Source organism: Haemaphysalis longicornis, unplaced genomic scaffold (genome assembly GCF_048455015.1).
Source record: "Haemaphysalis longicornis isolate Haplotype H1 unplaced genomic scaffold, Haemaphysalis longicornis Haplotype H1 scaffold_2, whole genome shotgun sequence".
Taxonomy (NCBI): Eukaryota; Metazoa; Arthropoda; class Arachnida; order Ixodida; family Ixodidae; genus Haemaphysalis; species Haemaphysalis longicornis.
In genome coordinates, this window is record NW_027526295.1 from 52,285,608 (window position 1) to 52,310,601 (window position 24,994).

At 48.3% G+C, this 24,994-nt stretch overlaps 1 pseudogene; it reads left to right on the top strand.

Moving 5' to 3' along the window:
- The first annotated feature begins 18,552 nt into the window (after positions 1–18,552).
- LOC144168884 (uncharacterized) lies at positions 18,553–19,590 on the top strand (annotated as a pseudogene).
- The last annotated feature ends 5,404 nt before the right edge of the window (positions 19,591–24,994 follow it).

Genomic DNA, 24,994 nt, shown 5'->3' on the forward strand with positions numbered 1-24,994 from the left:
GGAAGCGGGTTCGATTCCCGGCCGCTTTTCTGGTGGACGCGAAAAGCGAAAACGTTCTTATGTTCGATATTTCGGTTTACACACATTAAAGATCCCCAGGTGGTCAAAATGAATTCGGAGGTCTCCACTACAGCGCGCCTACCCCTGTGCCGCATCGGCGCGTCAAACCCCCACAATCAATCAAATCAACAAATAAGCAATTTCAATCCCAATGCGATGCCTGGTTGTGTGTCCTTCAGTGTTTCCATAGAAAGAAATCCCCCAGCTTAGCTATGGTTGAAGCCTTGCACAAGTTAGCGCACGCTTCGCCAATTTTTATTCTTTTATTCGCAGAGTGAAAGTGGGGGAGCGGGTTGTATGCAAGGGCAGGTTATACGCGCGAAAATACGGACATACACCACCTCAACACCCCTGACGATCAGCACTTGAAGTGCAGGTCGCGCAGACCTCTCCCCTTCCCGCCAAATAAAAAAAAACAGCTCCTTCTGCACACCTGCTGGTCACACAGACCTCCACACGCCCTCCTAAACAGCCGTAACGAATTTCACGATTGTAGAAACCAGCCTCAGACCGGCTTTCAACACAACTTTCCGGACAGGGCTTCTAGACTTTTGTTCACACGGTCGCGGTGTAACAAAACCCATGCGACGAAAAGGCGCCTTGCACGAGAGTTCCTATCTCGACATGGCACTGTACCAAAAGGCCGGTGTGTCGAGTTGGCCTATGACGAGCTTTCCGGTGACAAGTGGGCTTGTGACGAGTGGGCTCGTCCCCGTCTAAAATGACCTGATGTGGGAGTTGAAGGAAAGGAAGAAACAGTAGAACAAAGGAAAGAATGAGAACTGTCCAGTTGGCTGCGCTACACATGGAACTGGGAATAAGGGACTTGAAAGGGGAAAAAAACGAGTGGTATAAGATAAAAGATAGAAAAATTACGAGGAAATAAAAAAACTGGGGCGTGGAAATGCAAAGTACAAAGACAACACCACGGACAAAAATAGAAACAGCCTAAAAATAAGCAGGAAAAGCGATAAAATTGGAAACCGTAGGATGCTTCACGCTGGTAATGCCCGACAGAATCTGTGTAACTGACTCTTATAATTGCGCTTGCTTTGTTCATGCTCCCTCTCACTCTATTTATTATGCCTCTATCTGTACTAGTTTACTTCGTTCTTCTGCTCTTCTCAACTGCAAAATGTTTTTTATATGCAAATTGGTTTTTCTTCCGAAAGATTTTTGGTTCCTAGACCTGTCTGTTTATTGGCTTTAAAGCTTCAAACCTGCCATGGCTTTGCTGGAGCAAGACAGTTCTTCACATTATTTTCCTCTTTCCTCATTCTGAGTGAGGGGGACGTGGGATTTTAAAGGGCAAAGAGCCCTGAGGTGATAGTAATGAACTCTTGCACTACTCTTTGTGTTTGGAAGTACTGAAAGCTATAGGTACTACCAACCCAGTATGGCACTGCATGTTTTCCATGACACCCTTTTTAGTCTCCGGTTTGTTTTTGTTGATATTTTGTTTAAGCTGCTATTAAATAAATTTAGTGCGACATAATGCTACCTGGCAACATTAATAAAATATCTTTTGTGATTTCCCTAAGCAAACGACCAATGCCCAGTCTTGTAAGCTTACCTAGAAAAAGAAAAAAAATTCACCATCTTCCCGTAGGGGAACACTGAGCAGTATGTGAAGCAGCCATGGGGTCGACTCAAGTTCCCATTAGTTTTCAGTTCGATCGCGGCGTTGCGGGAGGAGAATGAGGAGAGCAGAGCACGCGCGCGCGCGTCATTTATACGGCAGAGCTACAGTGGCGCCCCCAGCGGAGTATGCAGCGGCTACCGTCGCATCCCTAACCCTAAGCTGCTTCGCATTATCGCGCGCGGAGCCGCAGGTGTTGTCAGTCGTTGCGCAATCCAGGAGAGGAGAGGAGCTTCGGAGAGCAGAGGAGGAATGCCGGAGAGGAAGGAGCGTCGGAGAGGAGGAATGCCTCGCATACTACTCAGGGTTCCCCTACGGAAAGATGACGACGGTGGTTGAACACGAAGCTATCTCGTGATGGATTCTTTGGTTGGCCAATCCCTAGGGGCATCCTGCCACAATCATCATCAGCGGTGCCTGGCCAGTCATGCGCAGCGGGGGTGTGGACGCCGCACTACAGCGCCCACACAACGGCGGAAGGAACAGGCTCGACCATAAGGTGCTTCGTATCTAAAATCTCTTGAGTGAGTTTGTTGATGCACATAACACAGTAATATTAGGCTTGGGTATGTCGAGGTTATTGAATCTCAGGTAATCCAAGGGCCACTACCTAAAAGCATTTAAAGGGGCCCTAAATAGGCTTCTGAAGGTCGCCATTTCAATCGCGCAATCGCTAGAGTACCCCTTGACGACAATGTTTACCAAATATTACACCTCTGCGTAAAGCAGGGGCCGCACAAACACGCAACAAAGATTCTTTCTGTATTTCCTTGCTTTCCTACCGCTTCCTTGCCGCCACACTGCCGCGCTCTGACGTGCGACAGACTGCTAGAGACGCACCCTTTGACGCACGAAGCTCTGAACAGTACGGCTGCGCTATTGGTGGGCCCCGTTAAATGCTGTAGCCAATCAGCGTGCCCGGCTCTGGGGGAAACGCGGTTGCGCGCGGCGCTCCAGCACCGGCAGCACGGCGTATGCACCGGCGGCACGGCGTATTCGTCCCGCACCGGTGGCACGGACGGATGTAGATCGCCGCCATCCGTTACACGAGCTTAGCTGAGTTTGTAGATATAGCGCGTCGTTTACAACGTATGAATAACGCTGAAAAACACGGTGCGTCTGTGGGGGCAGAAACACCCGCTGCACGCGCGACCGCGGCAAGCACCTGCCAGCCTGTCGACAAGCAGCCCACTGTGCGGTGTATGAACGTTACGGCATACACCGCAGCAGCTAAAACTTGTCACCGCCCGCCCGAGCGGGACTATTGCTGAAAATCAGTTTGCAAATACGTGAAAGGGGGTGATAGTGCAGTGAAAGATTGCGAAGGGGATCGTCGTCGTCGCGGCCTCGCAAAGCAGTGCCTGGGTAACTGCGCCGATGCTAAGCCTTTTCTCAGACCTCGGTGAAACCAGTTAACCGCGACAGCGCCGCATGCCGAAACGCTAGCGAGCCGCTATAGTCGTCCGTGGCAATCTTCAATTATTGTCGTTAGCGAGCATGTTGTGTTTGGAAGCCCCCTATCTGGCCTTCAAACGCTCGTTTCCGCTAATACAAAACTGATGTGCTGACGCGAGCACGGCCGGCGCGAGGAGCCGTTCAACGCGGGCCGGCCACCGACCGACCGACCCCGCTGAGCGTTAGCGGATGTAGTAGGCGGAGCTTGGCTGCCGTCTGCTAAAACAAAGAAGCGTGAGGTACCGCCGAGCGGAGCCAATAGAGGCGCGCTCTCGAACCAACCCTGTTTCTCTAGGTGGTCTTGCGCCTGGTCGGTGACGTCACCGCTTTCACAGTGCTTTGGAGGCGCGGTGAAAGAGCAAATGCGCCAGTTCTTGTTACGGGTCCTTTTTAATGAACGATAACTCGGCTAATACTGAACGCTTTTAAACCACGTTTGCGGCAAGACCGTCTTTGAATAGTACTCCAAAAATTGCTCACGTAAAATCGCAAGCTTTGGAACCCTGCTTAGGGTCCCTTTAAACTGGAGACAAAACGTTGACACACGTGCTGCACGGCCTCGTAAACAGGCACTTGCTCCATCTCAGGAAGCGTGTTTGTTTAGCATAAGGTGCAGTAACAAATACGATTTCTATTCACACGCGTTTCGAGGCAGAATTGTCCAGTTCGAATTTTCATTCGCTAGAAAACCAAGCTGTTGTAAAGAGCGCCTCAACAGATCGCGAAGACAATCAGCTGACGCATCGGGCGGGGTAGCCGTGTGAAACATGTTGAAATAGCGCTGTAGAGATGGGACAACCAGGAAAAGACTACACATGACCAGCGCTGGATGTCACCTGAAATCTTTTACCACACACAGAAGAATATATACAGAAACAGCGCATGCGCGAACACGGGGGAAGCAATAAGAAAAAAATCAGGGGAAAAAGCAATCAGGGGGAAGCGATGTGTTCTTAAGGAAGAAGGAAAAGAAATGAACTGGGGATATTATTGAGCTCTCATGGGAGCTCACCAGCATCTAACACAGTCCGGAAGTTGGAATAGCAGAGGAAATAGGATCAGAGAGAAAAAAGTAAAGATTAAAAAGGTGAGAAAAGAGTACTGAAGAGTAGCTCCACTGTGGTCGATTCCGTAGCACACAACACACCACGCAGACTGTTGGCTAGCGTAATGCTGCGTCCGGTAGACCAGAAGACTCGATGAAAACAGTGAAGCGCGGAGGCGTGCGCGCTGTGACGAGAAGCGAAGTCTGCGGCGGTCCCCACCGCTTCGGCGTTCGCTGGATTGCAGTGCGCCCGACAGACGGGTACTGGGGGGGGGGGGGGGGGGGGGGCACTCGACCGTCCACACCAGCCGAGCGAAAGCCGGGCGACATCTAAATCCCGGGCGACGGCCCGAGCGTACAGCCAGCCTCCGAAATGTAGTCCCTCCGAAGCAGAAAAGCGCGAAAAACCACGTCCGCTCAACTCCGAAGCGACAAACGAACTCCCTTGACGCAATCCGCAAAAAGTACCACTCCGGGCATGCGAAGCACCCGCTAATTTCCGCGCTACTTTTCTAAGTTGCGGAGAATTCAACACTGCATTTAACGCGTTAGCATGGCACAAACGTTCGCTACATACCACAGGGAAAACCAAACAAAACGTTTTTACACACCGAAGTTGCCATGGTGCGTTCATGGCAACGGAGGCTGCCATGATGGAATTCATTGTTTTCTAGGTGAATACCCACTACTGCCGCCAACTCTAGTAGGCAAAAAGACAGCGGGCAACGCTGTGAGGGTGGCATCATGGCTGCGCTCGGGTTTAGCACGGTTTCAATGCACGGGCTGGCCGGGCAGCTTCTCCTCTAGAGTCAGTGCATTCGTGAACCAAGTGCCCAACCAGGTGATTCCAGCTAGCATGACGCCCTTCAACAGTTATCTTGCTCAGTGGCGACGCAGTGTGAAAGGGAGCCTCGACATAAACGACCGGCGTCGCTTCTTGAACAAGCATTTCCCATTAATGTACACCATAGGGCTCCTGCGATGGAGTTTGGCGGAATGGAGCGCCCCCTCGTGTCCTACATGTCTGGGTAGTACAAAAGCAGACGACTCTCGCCGCCCCCCCATGTGTTTCCAAATACAAGCTAGAGTGATCGTTGGTTGTACTTAGTGTAATCGCTTTGTGGCGCGTTTAAATGACTGCATACTGTATGAAATCGCCCCTAAAGTAGTAGCAGAGGCTAAACAAAATATTATCTGCTAAAACAAGCCGATTTATCAGCTTTCTTTTGAGCGAGCTGTCACGGTCGTCGCGGCTTGGGACAGTATCGCCGAGTCGCGTGGTCTAACTTTCTGACGACAATTATCGTTCTTCTTGCGTGCGGTCGACAAAGAAAAGTTCACGAGTATCATAAACACGGAACACTGCTCATCCTATAGCCTGAGGTAACTGCAAAAGGTTGCTGCAGCGAGAGCATGCAAGCGAACGCAAGAATTGCGCAGCCGCCTCAGCTGACACCGCTGGCCTGGCACTGCCTTGAAAACGAGTGGAACTTTTGTTTTGTATTTTCGCAAACTAAATCATTCTTACGTAACGTTTTACGCCGCACGATTTACGAACGGCAGGGTACATGAATACTAGCGAGTAGGTGAGGCAATGGCGTCACAAAAACAAATTAAGCGCTAATAAAGGAAGCAGAACAAGCACCAAATCGCACGCCGCTGACTGCAGAGATATGTAATTCTATATTTGCATAACATACCACAGTCGCATACACGGCGCGCGGCCCCGAATACTTATATATACGACCATCACTGACTCTGTTGGTTATCTTCTAGTGCAGGGGTCGTCGCTAACAACCTGAACGCCGACACCACAGTTTTGTCTAAATGGAGTAAGGCAGCGAGACAAGAACAGACAATAGGTCGCTTCCAGTTGAATTGTCTTCACACTTCGCCAGATTGTTGTCCAATATTATTGGCAATTCGCTTATTTTTTTTCTTTGCATTTAAAGCCCCCCTCCCCTCCCACCCGAATTGCCGTCTAGCCCTCCGCCGTGTCGGCTGCATACTACTGGGCCTATACACTTCAAAACAATGCCGACCACTATAAGTGCGAAGTGGGAATATATGATACAAGAGCGTAGTTAAGTAAAGGGAGAGCAAACAAGGAAAGCGAGCGGCCTCTCAGTTCGCCCGACCAATTTGTTTTACGGCCACTTATTTGGGAATAGCAAAACAGATTTCACTATTCTGACACTCGCTGCATTTTTTTACTGAGACAGGCAACAAAACAGCAAGCTAACGCTGCCATGTATTCGTAACGGCGACGCAAACACTGCTTAATGAAAGTGCACGCATAGTGCGCAGGTACGCAAAAGAGCGGCGCATCGCAGCTAGCCTGCGGTCCGCCTGACTGGATGGTGTTTTAAAGCGCGAAAATCACCGATTGCGTCACTCTTCTTTTTTGAACGGCTGTTGTTGAAAAGTCGTTGAAACCTAGAGTATTAGCTTTAACTAGAAGTTTCACTTCAAATTTCACTTCATGCGACCATCGATCAGTGAACCTGCGAATGGCAGAGCGCCGTCACCATCCCGGCGCTTTCGTCGGCGCTGTAGACGTATTTAGCGCTGCAAAGCTTTTAAGTGAGAATGCACTTCTTAAGCGAGCCTGAATCGTCCGCCGCCGTCGTCCGCATAGCAACAGCTGCGGGTGCGCACGCTCCTCGTCTTCCCTAGCAACGGGGGGAGATGGGCACGCGCTACTCTCCTCCTCCTCTCTCCGCTCAGTGACTGCGGGTGTTGGGCGCCTCCTCTCCACTTCGGGCGGGAGAGCTTTCGCTCGCGTAGCGGGCGCTCCGCATTCCAACGCGTGAGGGCGCTCGTGTAGCCCTCGCCGTAACGGCGGGCGCTACTCTCCTCCTCCTCTCTCCGCTCAGTGACTGCGGGTGTTGGGCGCCTCCTCTCCACTTCGGGCGGGAGAGCTCTCGCTCGCGTAGCGGGCGCTCCGCATTCCGACGCGTGAGGCCGCTCGTGTAGCGGCCGCGTGGCGCGGGAGGGTATTAGTCGAGCGCGCGCCGTCGTCGAGAGCGGTCGCTGGTCCTGCATCTCGATAACGATGATGGCGGGCCGGGCAACGGTACCAGCAATAACGAGTGAAATATCTTTCTTTGTAGTTGTGTGCGTGTGTGTAATCTCTCAACTACTCATTAAGATCACGATATCCACCGTAATCGCGCAATCAACAACCGTGCATTCGCACTTACACACTCTCCCCCTCGGGGAAAGGCGAGGGAATTTTTCCCCATAATACCAAGTTGACCGCCGGAAGAGATCGGACGCGTCAGGGATGGTCTGGAGACCGTGTAGCAAAACAATCGGCAGTATCGAGCTCATTTTGCTTCTGTGAAGACGGGATCCTATGGGACCCACGCAGCTTTGTACTACCCGGAAGCCGCATTCGCAGCATTCCCTGGGTAGCGCAGGAGGCCTATACGGTCGCTGCCTTGATTCACGCGTCCGCCGTGCAGGGTGGAGACACGTATACGCTGTCGCCGCCATTTTGGGTCGCTCCCTCGCCGCTACAGCAGGTCATTGTATCAACACCATGCTAAACTTATCGCCGCAACGCGGTTTACTTGCGAAGTATTTATCATCTTATTTGTTTCGCTTTGCTGGGGCTCGTGGGAAACGAAAAGGACAACGCGTTGAGCACGTTGACCCAATTGCGCGGCACGGGGCCGTTCAAAGGGTGTCTCCACCCTGTATGGCGGCGCTGGCATCGAGGCGCCCTAGTATACCAGACTCTCATGCGCTCTCGAAGAAGTGCGCATGCGCGCAGTCTACTGACTTTGCGGCCAGACGGTTCAGCATGCGCCGGAGGCTGTGCTCTACGCTGTTTGTATTTCCTTTATTACCCCCTGTACACAAGTAGTACCAGCAAAAACAGCGCACACGACAGAACGAAGAAAGGAACCACAAACCACTGGCGCTAACGAACTACTGAGCGCTTTATTGCAGAAGAAAACACACACAGAAAAAGATTTGACTCGGTATCACCACGGGGCAGATTATGTTTTGTCAAGAGATAGGGCTCTTGCACTGCCCAGGGGGCGCTGCGAAACCGGCTTCCGGGCAGTACTTCGGGTTAGTACAAAGCTGGGGGGGTCCCATAGGATCCCGTGCTGACAGAAGCAAAATTAGCTCGATACTGCCGATTGTTTTGCTACACGGTCTCCAGCCCATCCTCGACGCGTCCGATCTCGTCCGGCGATCAACTTGTCATTCGGGAAAAAAAGCTTTGCAGCGCTAAATACGTTTGCAGCGTCTACGAGAGTGCTGGGACGGTGACGGCGCTCTCCCACTCGCAGATTCACCGATCGATGATTGGTTGATTGATTGTAGGGTTTGAAGCGCCGACGCAACGCAGACGATGAGTCGCGCCGCAGGGGAGGGCTCCGGATTAATTTTGACCACCTGGGGATCTTTAACGTGTGCCGAAATCTCGTACACACGGGCGTTTTTGCTTTTCGCCTCCATCAAAAAAGCGGCCACCGCGGCCGGGAATCGTACCCCCTCCCTCGTGCTCAGTCTCGCAACGCCTTAGCCACTCAGCCACCGCGGCGGGTTCAGTGATCTATGGTTGTACGAAGTGAAATTTGAAATGAACGCTTCATGTTTATACTAATACGCTTAGCGACAATGACTTTTCAACAACAGCCAATCAAACATCAGGAACAGGCTCGTCCGCTCCGGTGAGCCGTACTTTTGCGCACCTGCGCACTTATGCGTGCATTTTCAATAAACACTGCTCGTTTTCGTCATCGTTACGAATAAATATTGAAGCGCTAGCTTGCCGTTTTTTCCGTGGCTCATAAACAAAATGCAGCGAGCGTCATAAGCGTCAATTATGTTTGTGATTCTGAAAGTAGTGGCCGTAAAACAAAGTGGTTGGGCGAACTGAGTGGCCGCTGCGTTTACTTGATGCTCTCACCGCATTTAGTTACGTTATTTCATCATATATTCCAAGTTCGCTCATAACAGACTAAAGTAAGGATCGGCAACATTTCGATGTGTAGTGCCGAGTTGCATGAAGTCGACACGGCGGAGGGCTGGACGGCAAATCGGGTGGGAGGGGGGGGGTGGCTTTGAAGGAAAAAGAAAAAAAATAAACGAATTGCCAATAACATTTGACAATATTCTGGCGAAGTGTGAAGATGGGGGACAATGCAACTGGAAGCGATGAATTCTTATCTGTTATTGTCTCGCCGTCCAATCCCTTTTGACGACAAAACTGGCGTGTCGGCATTCGTAATAGCGACGACCCCTGCACTAGAAGATAACCAACACAGCTAGTGACGATCTTATGTAAATATTTCGGCCGTGCACCGTGTATGCGACTGTGGTATGTTACACATCTAAGCAGGCATCGGACTTGCGATTCGGTGCGTGATTCGCGTCCTTTGCGCTCGATGTTTATTTGACGGTATTGCCTCACCTACTCACTAGTATGCGTGTACCCCGCCGTTCGTAAACCGTGCGGCGTAAAATGTTAAGCAAGAATTATTTAGTTTGCGAAAATACAAAACAAAATTTCCGCTCGTTTTCGAGGCGTTGCCAGGCCAGCAGCGTCCGCTGAATCGGCTGTGCTTTTCGCGTCCGCTGGCATGCTCCTGCTGAAGCGAGCATTTACAGTTACCTCAGGCTCAGAATTATCGTTCTGTTTATGCTACCTGTGAACTTTCCTTCGTCGCCCCCACTCAAGAAGAACCAACGATAATTATCATCAATAGGTTAGACCACCCGACCTAAAGGTACTGCCCCACGCTGCGACGATCACGACAGATATTATTTTGTTTAGCCTCTGCAACTACTTCAAGGGTACTTTATTCGGAATGCAGTCAGTGAAACGTTCCGCAATGTGATTCATTTAAGTAGAACCGACTTTCGCTCTGGCTTGTATGTGAAAGCACTAGAAGGGCAGTGAGTGTCATCTGCTTTTGTACTACCCATAGGCGTCGGCCACTAGGGGCGCTGCATGTCGCAAAATTTCCAGCGCAGGAGGCCTATATCGCTTTTTTTATCTTTCTCCGTTCTTTGTTGTTATTCTTCCTTTTCGTTTTTCTATTTTTTTCTATGTATATTTTCTGGTGAAATAAAGTGCTCAGTTGTTCGTCAGCGCCAATGATTTGTGGTTTCTTTCTTCGTCCTGTCATTTGCTCTGTTTTTCTTCGTCATTCATAAATTATTAGTGACCCAAAGGGGGCGCGTCAGTGAGCTGTGGGTCACTTATGGGTCGGGTAACGTCACCTGACTGTAGGGGAAGAAAGTTGCAGAGTTGAAGCGAAGAGATGTTACCGGCCTATCGTAATTCGACAACGTTGGCAGAGAAGCCAGCATATACGTGGCCTTTTCTTGTTGTCGGCTCCTGTTGCGCTCGTACGATTTTATGTCGATAATTGCGTATGCGCTCAACTTTTCGTAGTTTGAAAAGTGCCCCTAATGTTTCCACCCAATGTGCCGCAGAATAATGAAGACGAAGGAAGCTCACACTAACGCGTAAGTATTAAAGGTAGTGAGGCGGTACGCAACCTTCACGAAGGTCACGACAGTTTTAGACAAGCGGCTGATTTTCTTCTTCGCCGCCTCGACTACCTTTACCTGATCATTAATTGTTGCTGAAAGTGTGAGCTTCCCTCATTTTTTTTAAGTGATAATCAGTGGACATCACCTTCCAAGGGCGTAGGCTATGACGTGTGTTCCTCGTTCCGTCAAGTGTTGCCACGATTACAGGCGAACCTGGTGTTTTTTTTTTGTTTTTTTTTGCTAATCTTGGTCAATCTCCCCAAGTGGGTATGCTTGGCTTAACAAACGTGCGCCGGGACGCTGGGCGGTTGTCGCGAGGTACGCGTACAGGAGCTGGCGGCATTTTCTTGGATTTTCTACCTACCGAGCGGTCGCCGTGATGCACGCGTGCGCTCGGCAGTTTCTTGGTATTTTTATCTACTGACACGAAACTGACCCAAGCAGTGGGACCTACAAACCGTTGCGAACGCGCTGAACTAAGTCTTTCAAATTCGGTGCCGAATCGTTTCGACGGACATCCGGGTCAATAAGCCCACTCCGCACACTGACAGAGCGTGTCAGAAAAAAGCGAAGGCGAAGGCGAAGGAACGTGCATCCGCGTCAGATTGTCCCCGCTCCGCCCTTCGCGCGTTTGTCAGATCGGAGCACGATAACTGAGCGCCAGCCTCGGCGCATATCTCATCGTGAAGGCCTTCCCGAAGACACCCACGCCCCACCGATTCCGTGGCCTAGTGGTTAGAGCACCCGCCACGGGAGTGGGAGGTCGGGGGTTCGAATCCCGCCACCGCCGGACACCCACCGGAATAAATTGGGTACAGGCCGAGCCCACTGGTGCGGGGCTGTTCCTTCGGGAACCAATGCCTGGGAAAGGACTAATTCCCGTCGCTAAAGCCGTCGGGGCAAAGGCTCTTTGAGTCTTCCTCCGGCCGAGACTTCTTCCCGTGTTTGCACTAATCCGTTATGCGGAACGTGCTTACGCAGCCATGCCCGCACCCCCTCAACATGCAGTGTTGTCGGTGGTACTTGCGTGCAGCTGGCGTGCAACGACGGGTGGCACGTCGGTGACGTCCTTTCTTTTCATTTTTTTTATGTATGCGATAGCATGTTCTGAACGTACGCCCCGTATCTTTCTATTTGTTTTGCTTCACAAGGAATACGCATTCCTCCTGATTTTATTATTCTTTGCATGAAACTTACAACCACACGAACATAGCATTTCTTTCCAGCTCTGCTACAGTGACTAAAGCGCTAGACACATGTACGATTGGTACACACGATTCGCATGCGATTGATCGTTAGGACCTGTTTTGGCCTCGTTCGCTGGTCGGCGGAGGCTCACGACGTGCGACTGGCAAGCCAGATGCAGTCGTGCCATCGTTGCGATCGTCGTGAGGCCCCAGCCAATGAGAGCCCGCTGAGCCCGCAAGTGGCTTGCGTTGCTCGGGTCGGCTCGGGTGATGGGAACTTTAGGCTTAGCATCCTGGCGGATATTTGATCGCCGCTATCTGTGCAACTGCGAATGACAACCCGTAACACATCTTTTCACCCCACTATCATCTCCTTTCTCGAATGTCGAACTTTATTTCAGCTATAACTGCCGTTTGAGCGGTCGGTGACTAATACCCTAGTTACACGGGCGCAGTTAACCACGGTTAAGCGAACCGCGGTTAGACAAAACCGCAGTTCGCTGCGTTACACGACAGAAGAAACTGCGGTTACCCCGCTAACCATGGTTAACGCAAACTGAGCTGAGCCATCTCAGTTCGGTCACGCTAACCGCAGTTCCCGCAGCCGCAGTGCTCAAAATCACACAAGTCAGTTCGGACGCAATTGGCGGCACATACGGGGAGGCGAAAAAAGCAAAAAAACACCTGGCGTTCAGAGGAGACAAAGGTTCTCAACCAGCGGGCTCCCCAAAGCTGCCCCCAAGTGGCGCTTGCGTTCTTTTCGTCGCTCTCGCAGTCAGCGCGACTGCCCGTCAGCAGCGGCTCGTTTCCCGATCCACCCGATCAACTACGACAAAAGCCGGGCTAAATTTGTGAATTCCGCGCGTCGTTCGCCAAAAAATGGATGAAGCAGGTAATCACGAAGCGTTTTCAGCACTCGGAAACGATCGGCGCGCACGTCTGCAAACACGCCGGTGCGCCTGCCCGCAAGGCACTGCAAGCGGCTCGAACCGGCCCAGACCACGCCAGCAACAGCTCGTCGCCGCTCTTCGAAATCAATCTGATCGCGGAAAAGATCTTCCACATGCGAGAAAGTGGATGTTAGTGTGGTGAAAAATGATGCTATGGATTGTAATTCGCAGTTGTAGAGATAGCGGCGGTCAAATATCTACCGCGATGCTAAGCCTAAAGTTCCCAACACCGAGCATACCCAAGAAAACCAAGCCGGTTGCGAGCTGTTGGGGAAGCCCCTCTCCAAAATCTCGCCGCGCGCGAGTGCGTTGCGTTTGGGTCTGAAGTGACTGTTTTAAGATATTTCCTTTTGCCTACACCGCATCTCTAAAAGTGTGTTAATTTATTTTTGTTACGCTCACAACCAATTGACGGCGGTCACCACTCTTGGAATTTCGCGTGTAACAGCCAAAACCACAGCTTGCGGTAACCGCGGTTAAAGTTTAATAACCACGGTTACACTTAACTTTGTTGACTTCCGCCGTGTAACTAGAGTATAAGACATCTGCGTAGCCTGTTTCGATGCTTCCGCACAGGTATCGCCATCTCTAGGCCGCTCGCCGCATCGCGCGCCGCGGAATCCACGGCCGGTCAGCGTAGGCTTGCATCGCGGCAGATATCTGATCGCCGCTTTTAAAATACGCCCTGACAACAATCCCTAGCACAATTTTTCACCACACTAACACCAACTTTCTCGCACGTGGAACTTCTTTTTGGCGATCTGATTGATTCGGAAGAGCAGCGACAAGCGGTTGCTACCGTGGCCTGCACCGGTTCGAGCCGCTGAGTGTGCCGAGCTGGCAGGCGCGGCCGGCGTGTGCGCGGACTGTTTCCGAAGGCAGAAAACGTTTCATAATTGCCTGCTTTACCCATTTATTGCGAACTATGCGCGGAATTATACAAATTCAGCTCAGCGATCGTCGTAGTTGACCATGGAGCAAAAACAGTGGGCGGAGCGGCACCGACGACGCATCGCACGCGCGCGTCGGGCCATGTGTCTCAAATTCACGCGTACGACTAGTTGTGGCGACGTCGTAACGATCAGTCGCATGTAATTTGCATGCACCAATCGTACATGCGTCTAGCGCATAACAACTGTCACCGTTCTTGCGGTTCAGTCGCAATTCATAACCATCATCCTCGTCATCATACTGTTTGTGTCCCGCTGCAGAAGAAAATTCGCTCCCATGCTCCTCCAGCCGTCCCATTCTGATCTTTCGGTATAAAATCTCTGTAAGATTACCGCAGGTCCCCGTGTACTTGCATGTACAGTTGGGGACTTAATTTTGCAGACCACGCGAGCGCGTGGCAAAAGCCACCGACGCGCACTCTGGAGTCCTGGCGCCTGTTGTCGAGACCGGCGCGGCGCGCATGCGCGTCCTTTTTCACTCGCAGGAACGCTGATTTCGTCGTTTCCTGCAGCGGTGCGGCGATGGTAACTGAAGCACCGCACAGCGACCCCTTTGTAGCATTCCGTTCATCCCAAAGGAACATTTGCGGCCAAATATGACGATTGCGCCGGATTTGGCGAAAGTGTTCCTCGCGCCCTGATAAGTAGTTACGCGGGATGCTTTTTTTTGTGGTTTATCGTTTCTACACGCTGAGACCAGCGGCTTGCGAACGGCGTTGCCGATCGAAGCGCGCACGAACAACAACCACACAGTGCCGCGCTATCGACAACGAAATGCCAGCAAGATAAATCACGAAACTTTATTCTTCTTGTTTATTTTGTATGCTACTTGAACACTGAAGTTATCGTTCAACTGGCTTTCCGCTGCCCAATAAGTAGGTGAGGTGAAAGTTTCATAAACACCATCGATTATCTCGTTTTTTTTACTGCCTACTTCCTTACTTAAAAATGATAAAAAAAACGTACTCGTATATTAGATCTTGGTCGCTCTGCACGTCGGAATTCGGCAAAATGACACCCAGGGTTCCTGTCGAAGAGCGCCGTCAGATTATTCGGTACTTTTTAGAAGGAATCCCTCAAAGGGAAATTTGTCGGCTAACCAATAGATCGAGGGACGCTGTTAGCAGAGCTATTCATGCGTACAGAGATGAAGAAGGCAGGCTTGGAGATGCCGGCCTTCTGGAGATGGAGAATTATTGCGGCAGTAGTGGAAGACCCGTTCCAGAGTGAAAAGAAATTAGAGAGGCTCTCCAGCTCAACGTCTCCACGAAAACGATCAAAAGGAGGCTTCACGAAGCACGTGTTCGGAGCTGTGTGGCGGCGCACAAGCCGCACCTCACAGACAAACAACGCCTAGCAATGTTGGAATTCGCGCGAGCTGCCGAACAGTGGTCGGTGCAAGACTGGGGTGAAGTTATCTTCACCGATGAGTCAACCTTCAGCACCCGCTGGGATCAGCAGCGACGTGTTTGGCGGCCTGTGAACTGCAGGTATGAAGGCCTAATTTCACCGCTCAAACGCAGAACGCGCTTTGGTAAATAATTGTTTTTCCCCAGTTGTAGCAGTAACAGTTAACCAGTGTAATTTTTCCATCTTCATTACGTGTTATTTTGGAGAAAAGGAGATCCGTCAAGTTACATTAGTAAACCCAGTTCGGCAAACTCAATAAATAAAATTTAGCGTTAAGTACACCTGCGACTGGTAGATTTAAAACCATTCAAAATATTAGTTAAAGGGTGAGCATACCGGAGTATTACACGTTAGTCCTGCAACATTTGGCACAATCTGGTAGTCGTCAACGTGGGAAACAACTAGTGGCCGCTGTTTAGTTAAAATAACGCTGTTTTGATAGTCCCTACTTCGTTAGAGACTTATACTTTATGGTAAACACTGTTTCCCGCAATGTTGAAAAATTTAATCATTCACTCGTGGATAGCCTGTTTGGCACCAATCCTGCGCACAAGTTTCAACGCTCGACCCAAATCAGTTACGTGCATAAAAATCATTAATTATTATAGAAAAGTATTGACGATAAACGTGTTTATTTTTACAGCGGAGCAGTTACAGCAGGAGTTTCTGAACAGAGCTGCCTGCGTCGACAGGCTGTGTAGAACGAAGTCGCGGCGACCAATGTCACTCTTGTGGCAAAGCCAACTTTCTGAGAAATGCTCTGTAGCTCTCCATATAATGTAGGTATCGGGAAACAATTGGACGAAAGGGGTGGAAAATTTTAGCGAGAAAATTGCGCGTAATTTTACGTACTTTTCATTACGGCTTAGTTCAAGATAAAGTTATATTAAGGAATTCCCGTCTGCTCTCAGTCCAGATATACATATGACAATAAATCTCGAGCTTCGCTTGTAATTCAGTAATAATTTTTATTATTAAGTGTGCCCTTTTTCCCTTTTTTTCTTGGAAACAGGTATCTTCCAGGCTTCACACAGAGCATCCTCTCCAGCGGGCGCAGCGCTGTGAGCGTGTGGGGCGCCATCAGCAAGGATGGACTTGGCCCGCTTGTGAGAGTCGATGGGAGCTTCACGGCATCACAATATTGCGACATTCTTACTCGCACTTTCCTGCCCTACGTACTCGACGGCCCATTCAAGGACGGGTGTTATATTTTGCAACATGATCAAAGCCCGGTGCACACAGCGCGATAAGTATGTGCGCTGTTGGAACAGCACGTCGTGCGCCTGTTGGTTGCCTCCAAGCGGAGCGGACATAAACCCTATTGAAAACATCTGGGGTTTATTGAAGAAGCAGCTTTCTAGGCGGTGCCTGGGCGCTACCACTGCGGATTACCTTTGGGAAGCGATAAAAACTGAGTGGGAGGCTTTAAAGGCTCGCACTGAACTTGTTCCAGCTCTGTACCTATCGATGCCACGACGCGTACAGCAAGTAATAGCTGCAAACGGCCACTTCACCAGCCACTCGCTTGGAACTTGGGTTTGTTGATGTTTTTTTATTTTTTGAAACTAATAAAGTTTCGCGATTCCTCTTGCTGGGAGAAGAGAGAAAGAGAAAGAAGGCTCTTTATTGGAAAAGCAGAGAGGTTTCCCGGCATGTACAGACGCCATGTTTATCGGCTGTGGGTTGGGGATGGGGGAAGAAAAGGCCCAAGGAAGAGCTGGGCAGAAAAGAAAAGAAAAAAAAACTGTCGTGGACTTGGCGCGTTAGCGGACTTGCATGCATATTTTTGTTCTGAGCTTGGGCCACATAGTTTACAATTTTGAAATTAGGCCAATTTCATCCAAATAAGACAATAAACTTCGTAGAGCTTGGCGCTGCTTGGACGGATGAATCCATGGTCCTAAAATAATTCTGAGAGTAATTGGTCCCTGTTCTAGACGTTCCATGCTTTCAAGAAAGTAGGATCTTGGTTCCATGTATGCCGCACATTCTAATAAAATGTGTTCAATTATTTTGACACAAGCACAATTGTCGCAGTGAGGATTTGGCGCCGCTCGAAGGCGAAATAGGTAGCTATTTGTGTAGGCACGGTTCAGGCGTAGACGATAGTACAACGTTTCCAGGTCACGAGGAAGCTGTGTCGGGAGTCGCGAATTTATTTCTGGGTCAATAGTGTGCAAAAAGAAACGAGCATTTTGTAATTTGCTCCAATAGACGGTTTCTCTCAGTCACCGCAAAGTGGTGAGCCATGGCAGAAGCTTCTGTTTTCGTGAAATACACCTTGCGGTATTTTCGGTAAAGAAGACCCTTTCGGGCCGCTTCGTAGGCTTTTTGGTAACCTTTGATGCCGCTGTGTCCAGGTATCCACTGCATTTTAATGTTGTGTCCAGCCGACCAGGCAAGATGGTGACGGTATGATATATCACAGGCTGCGATTTGGTGGGGCGAAAATCTACTTCTCCTACGCAGAATTTGCAGAGCTGCCTTGGAGTCCGTGAAAATACTCTATTGGTGCGGCTCATGGCGCAGGATGTAAATGATTGCCTTTTTCAAAGCGTAGAGCTCAGCTGCTGTCGAAGATGTTTGTCGCTCCCGACGAAATGAAAGCATTTCACCAGTTTGTTGTATGTATAAACCTGAAGAAACCTCTTGCTGGCATTTCGTTGTCGATAGCGCGGTACTGTGTGGTTGTTGTTCGTGCACGCTTCGATCGGCAACGCCGTTCGCAAGCCGCTGGTTTCAGCGTGTAGAAACGATAAAGCACAAAAAAGAAAAGCATCCCGCGTAACTACTTATCAGGACGCGAGGAACACTTGCGCCAAATCCGGCGCAATCGTCATATTACGCTGCAAATGTTCCTTTGGGATGAACGGAATGCTACAAAGGCGTCACTCTGCGGTGCTTCAGTTACCATCGCCGCACCGCTGCAGGATGCGAGGAAATCAGCGTGTCTGCGAGTAAAAAAGGACGCGCATGCGCGCCGCGCCGGTCTCGACAACAGGCACCACGCATCCAGAGTGCGCGTCGGTGGCTTTTTCCACGCGCTCGCGTGGTCTGCAAAATTAAGTCCCCGACTGTACTTTTAAATTAGCATGCCCCAAGTTGTTCGACGAATATAGCCAGAAGTTAGGAGCCCTTACAGCCACAAAGTTCCAGCTCCTGCAGCGGTTGCTAGACCCAGCAAGCCAGTTGTCGTGCTTTTCATCCGTCGTTTATGGTGCCATGCCGATTGACTACTTACTTTATTCATTCAAACATAGGCGAAATCATTGCAAGTACCATTCATTAAATATCATAACACACAAGTACCTTCGACAAAATCTAAGGTTTCGTCCTCGAACTTCTCATCGTAGTTGTAAATTGTAAATTTACACGTTGTAAATTTCTTTGTGCCGCAACTTCTGCTGCTGCTGCTGGTGCTGCTGTGTACACTACTGTTCTCATTTGCCTCTGTGCAACTATGCCCCGGGATGGAAAATGTCGTTTGTGCGATAAGTCGTTCACTCTGGACATCGTATGAATTGAATGTAGTGACTGCTGTCAGGTGTTTCACGCTGGCAGATGTGCTGGAATTTCTGAAGCAACCATCAAGTCCCAAGGGCAGGCATACTGCTATGCATGGCGTTGCCCTACCTGTAGACGGTCGAGGTTGCGAGCAGCACCAGCTGAATAAAAAAAAACTGAGGAGTGAGGCAGACACGTAAGATGTCCTAATTTGGGTTCAATCTATCAACGACAAGCTGGACAAACTCGTACCGCTCATTGAAACGGTTGAGAGAACTGACGACGCGGTACAATACTTGAGTGAGCAATACGACGAAAACTTATAAAAACGTAACAGAATGATCCTGACGTCACAGACCTTAAGCGTAGACTGGAAAAGGTAGAGATGCGGGACCGAGAAGTAGCCGAACTGCAGGCAGAAGAAGATAATTTTGAGTGGGGGAGCCACATACTCAACCTAGAATTTCATGGAATATAGGAAACTGAAGACGAAAACTTGCTAGAACGGTTCAGTGCAATGGCAGCTAAACACCATTTTCCACTACTCGCGGAGAGTGATGTGGTCGCATTCATCGGCTTGCGCCGAAAAAAGGTAAGACGCCGGTCGTTATCTGTCGCTTTGCGAAGCAAGCGGAGCCAGACTTTCTGTGGAAAACAGAAAGAAACTGATCAGCCTAGATAAGGACTTCTTCTTGACAGAAAACGTGACGAAAAGAATGCGTGCGCTGTTGTTTGAGGCAAGGAACTGGGCTAAAGAAGCGAATTTCAAGCTTGCATGACACTCAAAAGTGAAAGTTCTAGTGCGTAAAGCTGATAGGGAAAAGCCATACGCATCGCCAATGCTGCTAATCTGAACAAACTAAGTTAAAGAAAGAAGAAATGATTGGCTCAACATGGCTAGCGTAGAAAATGATTCTTACGTGCTTCCGCAAGCGTTTTCACAAAGTTTAGGAAAGTTGTATTCAAACTCGTTTAAATATTTTCACTTGAACATGCAATCGGTAAATAATAAACAGGCCGATCTTAGTGTATTTTTTTCAACATGTAAATCACGCATTCAACGTCATAATGTTAACTGAAACATGGTCGACGGATGAAGTCAGCGTGTTTCACCTGCCTTCGCACAATACATTCTACAATAATCGAAATTCTGGTCGTGGCGGTGGTGTATGTATTCTACTGAAAAAGATCTTTGACTGTGACCTAATTCAAAATTTCACCACGTCTTGCAATGACTTGAAGTTTCTATCAGTTAAACTACAAAATGTGGTTCTTGCCGTTTGTTATAGACCACCAAACGACGAAACGGCTTCTTTCTTGGATTACCTGGACACGTTTTTTGCGTTCGCTAGTACAAGTCACTTTGACGTTGTGTGTGGCGGTAACATGAAATAAATATACTAAAACAGCAAGCTGTAGTATAAAAACTTGATATTTTGTTGAAGTCTCATTGCTTTTGGAATGTGATCACATTTCCTACGAGAATCACACAAATGTCTTCGTCCTTGATTGATTTGTTCTTAACAAATATACCGACGGGAAACCTCAAGGCTGTTGTCATTAGTGTGGTCATTAGAGTGATCATTTAGTGATCATTAGTGTGTCATTAGAGTGATCATTTACCCATATAAATTTGTTGTAGGAAGCATTTATGTGAAAAAAACAAACCGAACACGTTTTTCACCCAGCGTATAAACGAACAAACTCTGAAAACATTTCTGCAGAATATTTTAGGGCTCCTTGGAGGAATGCACTCAAAATAGGAGCCAAACAAGGCGTACGAAGAATTTCTGAGCATTCTAAAGCCAATTTATGCTGGTTCGTTTACTTTGGTTAAAGGAAACCAGAATAGGGAAGTTCGTAAAATCTCGATTAACGCTGAACTTTGGAAAATAATACAAAAAAATATCTGATTTAGCCGCTATCTTAAAACAAGAGATAATAAACTGTTTCAAGTATTCATGGTTAAAATAAATCGTCTAAATAAAGACCTGAAAAAGGCAAAGCAAGAATATTATAACAATATGTTTAGCTGAGTTTCTGCGTGTTCAGATATAATGTGGAAAAGGCTAAATTCTCTCTTAAATAGCAATGTGTCCACGGGTTCAGTACATAGCATAAATCTTAACGTCGAGTTATATCAGGAAAGCCCTTGGCCGGCACTTTTAGTAAATTCTTTGCAAACGTCGCAGAAACATGGGATGTGAGTAATAACCTTGGAAATTTCCCATTTATCGACAGTACCATTTTTATAGATCCGAGAAGTGAGAATGAAGTGAAAGAAAGAATTAGTGTTGAATTTGAAAAATAGTGCCGCACCTGGTATTGACGGGATACAAGTTCAAGCTATAAAACATGTTATTATGTTCCTTCTTCCATTTACAACACATATATTTTATTTGTGCCTTGGCCAGGCTGTTTTTTCATCTAAAATGCTAGTTGCACTCGTTACCTTCTTCTTCAAGAAAGGCGATAGGAATAACAAGTTAAATTAGCGACCAGTGTCCATTCTGCCAGTCTTATCGAAGACATTAGAAACGCTAATCTTGAAACAGTTGAATAATTTTGAAAAGAAGTTTCAGTTGCTTCAGAATTCGCAGTATAGTTTTGCAAAGGACTTGGGAGACAATATGTTCTCATGGCACAGAAAGACTGCTTTATCAGCAATTCGTACAGGGAAACGTTGTGTTAGGCTTGTTCGTAGATTTTACAAAAGCTTTTGACCACACTAACCACAAATTACTTATACAAAAACTGGTACGGTACGGTATTTGTGGAATGGCGGGATCATTATTACAGTCTTATCTGCAACACCGTAATGAGATTGTTAGCCTGGGTATCCACCATTCAGATTCTTTGTTAATCGTTGCAGGAGTTCCACAGGGAAGCATTTTGGGACCTTTCCTCTTTAATATTTACATTAATGATATCGTCAACATTTCTTCCGGCCTCAGATTTATAATACTAGCAGATGAGACAAATATATTTTAACAGGAAAATCAGTGAATGAAATAATAACACATGCAAATCTACTGCTGGTTAGATTAGAAAAATGGGCAATAGAAAACTGTCTAAAAAGAAATGTTGCGAGGACCAAGGCTATGGTATTTTATGCTAAAATTAAAACGGAAATTGTAAATCAAGCAAATATTTCAAATTCCATCCATGTCGAGATAGTCCCTCCTCTTAAAATATTAGGAATAATATTTAAAGAAACATTATCATGGGATCACCCCATACACTTTTTAGCTGCGAAGGTCTCTCAGGTAGTCGGCTTTGTGTACCGAAACGAGCACTTGCTTCCTCGGAATATTTTGTTGTTAACTTACAATACATCATTTTTATCAAGAATCAATTACCGCCATCTACTTTGGTGGCACAACACCTGTAAAAGTGTTGTGCCACCAAATTTTAAGTCTGTAAGAAGCCTGCTGTAGGCTTTCTCTGTATGCAAGGACCCTCAACCCGAAGTGCTGGGTACAGCAAGCGCTTAATATATATTTTAATTCGCTTCTAAAAAGTACCTAAAAGCTCTTCTGGAGATCGGGACCCATCGCCAGTGCCACTAACCATAACGTGAGTGAATTGCCAGCATCACAAAATTTGTGACGTCATACCATGTTAGCTACTCGAGCGACGTCAACGTGAACTCCAGTTACCACAGTTTGTTTGGTCGCTTGGTCGTATCAAACATTAGGCCGACACGACGGCGACGCCGACGAGTCGCCAAACCATCGGCCAACTGCCGAATTGCCAGACCGCGTTGTCACACTACGCCAACGGCAACACAAACACGTCGGCCGATGGAAAGTCGCCGTAGTGTGACTGACTCGCCCACCGAAGACGCCAGCAAAACCTGCCGCCAGACGCGTCGTCGGGAATCGGCCGAGAAGCTAAAACTGCGCCCCGACAACACTCGTGCCGCAATGAATGCAGCTCTATTTTCTTAGTTTTTGGAGTGTAATAAACTCAGTAAGGTCCATGAAGCGCATACAACTCAACACTAGCGCTAATGCGATCCGCATTTTGGCGTTCGGCGCACCGGCCGTGCTCTTCGGTGACGCCGCTACCCCGGAGCTGCATATGCGTGTGCGATCGGCTCGCTTGTAGAAAATATAAGGTCAGTTTCGTGCAAAAGAAGAGTTACGTAGGGTAATTTGGGTAATAATTAGAGATCAATATCGGCCAAGGTTTTTAACGTAAAACGTAAAACCAAAGTACGGCAAGCACTATCTCTACAGTGCAAAATCGCAGGCGCAGTCGGGCACACTTATTTTTGCGAGCGCTTTCGCGAAGGAACAGAGTTGATGGAGGTAAGCTATTGCGGGGGCTTCGCGGAACCTTCCTGCGCAAGCGCTATTTAAGAAATTTCAGTTTACCAGCCAAGAATTCTGTAAACTAGCTAGTAGACACCAGCGTACGACCCGAAGGATGGACCTCCATCTAGAACACCGGCTATTTCGCGAGATGTTTATGTGCTGCAAGTACTCCACTGTGCGCGTTCTAAAGTACAAGCTCTACATAGAGTTTTTGCGACATTTGTGTGGGGGTCCCAATGGGAACCTATGCGTAGGGACAATTTGTTTCTTCCATTAGTGTCTGGGGGTGCTGGGCTGATACATTTGTTTGTACACCAGCTTGTATCTAGGTTTTTCTTCTATAAGGTCACGCATCATCCACTTCTGCTCAACGTTATTCAACAGCGCATAAGTTTTCATTTACCGTTTTTGCTTGTCTCCACTGGTGAAGTCAGTACGAAGCCGCCATGGGGGTTTTTAAAGGAGGTGGTCGACACCTTCAATTTCCTTACTGCGAGGTTTTCCCTGCAATATCTGTTTACCCTTTCCAGGAAGGCTTTGACGAACAATTTATTAGAGAGTCTGTTCTCAGTGCCGGTTTATCGCCAGCCTTACATTGGCCACCATAAGGACAGTGTTTTGAAGCGGGTCACACGTATGTGTCTTCCTCCAAATGCAAAAACGTTTTTCTTTAAGCTGCATACATCAACACTACCAGTGAAAACATGGTTGCGCGAGAAAGGAATGTCTATTCCTTGGTCTGACAATTGCCGTTTATGCAATCAACCTGAAAACATTGATCATTGTTTTGTTTTGTGCCGGGATGCGGTGTTTTTCTGGGATGTGTTGCAACGAACTCTTAAAAAGGACATAGACATTACCCCTTATACAATTCGGTTCTTGCCTTTTAGAGATGTTACTGGAGTACCCTATGATATATTTGTTGTGATCGGATTGTATAGCTTGTGGAAGTGCCGCATGACGGACAGGCACGCGGAACCCCCTCGCCCAACGAAGTCCATTTTTCGGGAGCAAACTGCGTTGGTGCGGAGCATTTATGCGGCGCAAAGTGACCCACCAGAATGGCTGCATCTGTTGGACGCGTGCGTCTGCCTACCAGAGTTTTAACGAACGGCTAATTTTAGCTGCTGTGATATGCATCTTCTTGGATGACTCATAACTTTTGTAGGCTGTATTAAGGGTAGTTTTCCATGCAGTAAAGAAAAAAAAAAGAGATGTGGCCATTTGTTCGATGGCGCAGTAGTCTCGCGCGTCGCGCCCACTGCATCAACGTTGCGGGTTCGATTCGCGGCGGTGACTATTTTTATCTTTTTTTTTGGGGGGGGGGGGTAAGGGGCATGGTTTGCTGATCCATGGTTTTCATTTGTCCGCATCCGAGGATGCAGACAAACAGTTCGTGTCGGAGCTGTCGCGGCTTGACATAACGAGTCGGCGTGTTTACCTCCGTGGTGAAGCACGTGTGTGCGGGAGCAGACGCTACAGTAAAGTCGCAGCGTACCGCAGCGCCGCATGGTAGACACACGTGGCCGAGTGCACTCGCAACACTGTGACGTCACTGCTTGAATCGGGGCCCAGAAACCGAAACCGAATCCTGTTCACATGAATCGTGCGATAATAAATTTTTTACTCAGAATATGTGCATGTGAGAGCCTGTATCATGCTTTTTAAAGAAATATAAAACGTATCCAACAAAGAATGCACAACCAACAAATTTGGTGGCACAACACCTTTAACTAATCTGAAATGTGATCGCTTTGTGGTTGTTGTGATCTGAAATGTTGTTTTTGTGTCGTGTTTTTAACAGGCGATATGCACCAACTAGCCCAACAGCATACATTACTGAAATGTGACATTAGTGCAAAATTTGTAAGATAATGGGAGTGGTTTTGCGTAAAACTTTTTTTTCATGTGTGGTGCAACCCTTTCATGTATGTTGCAGGGTGTTGCAACATA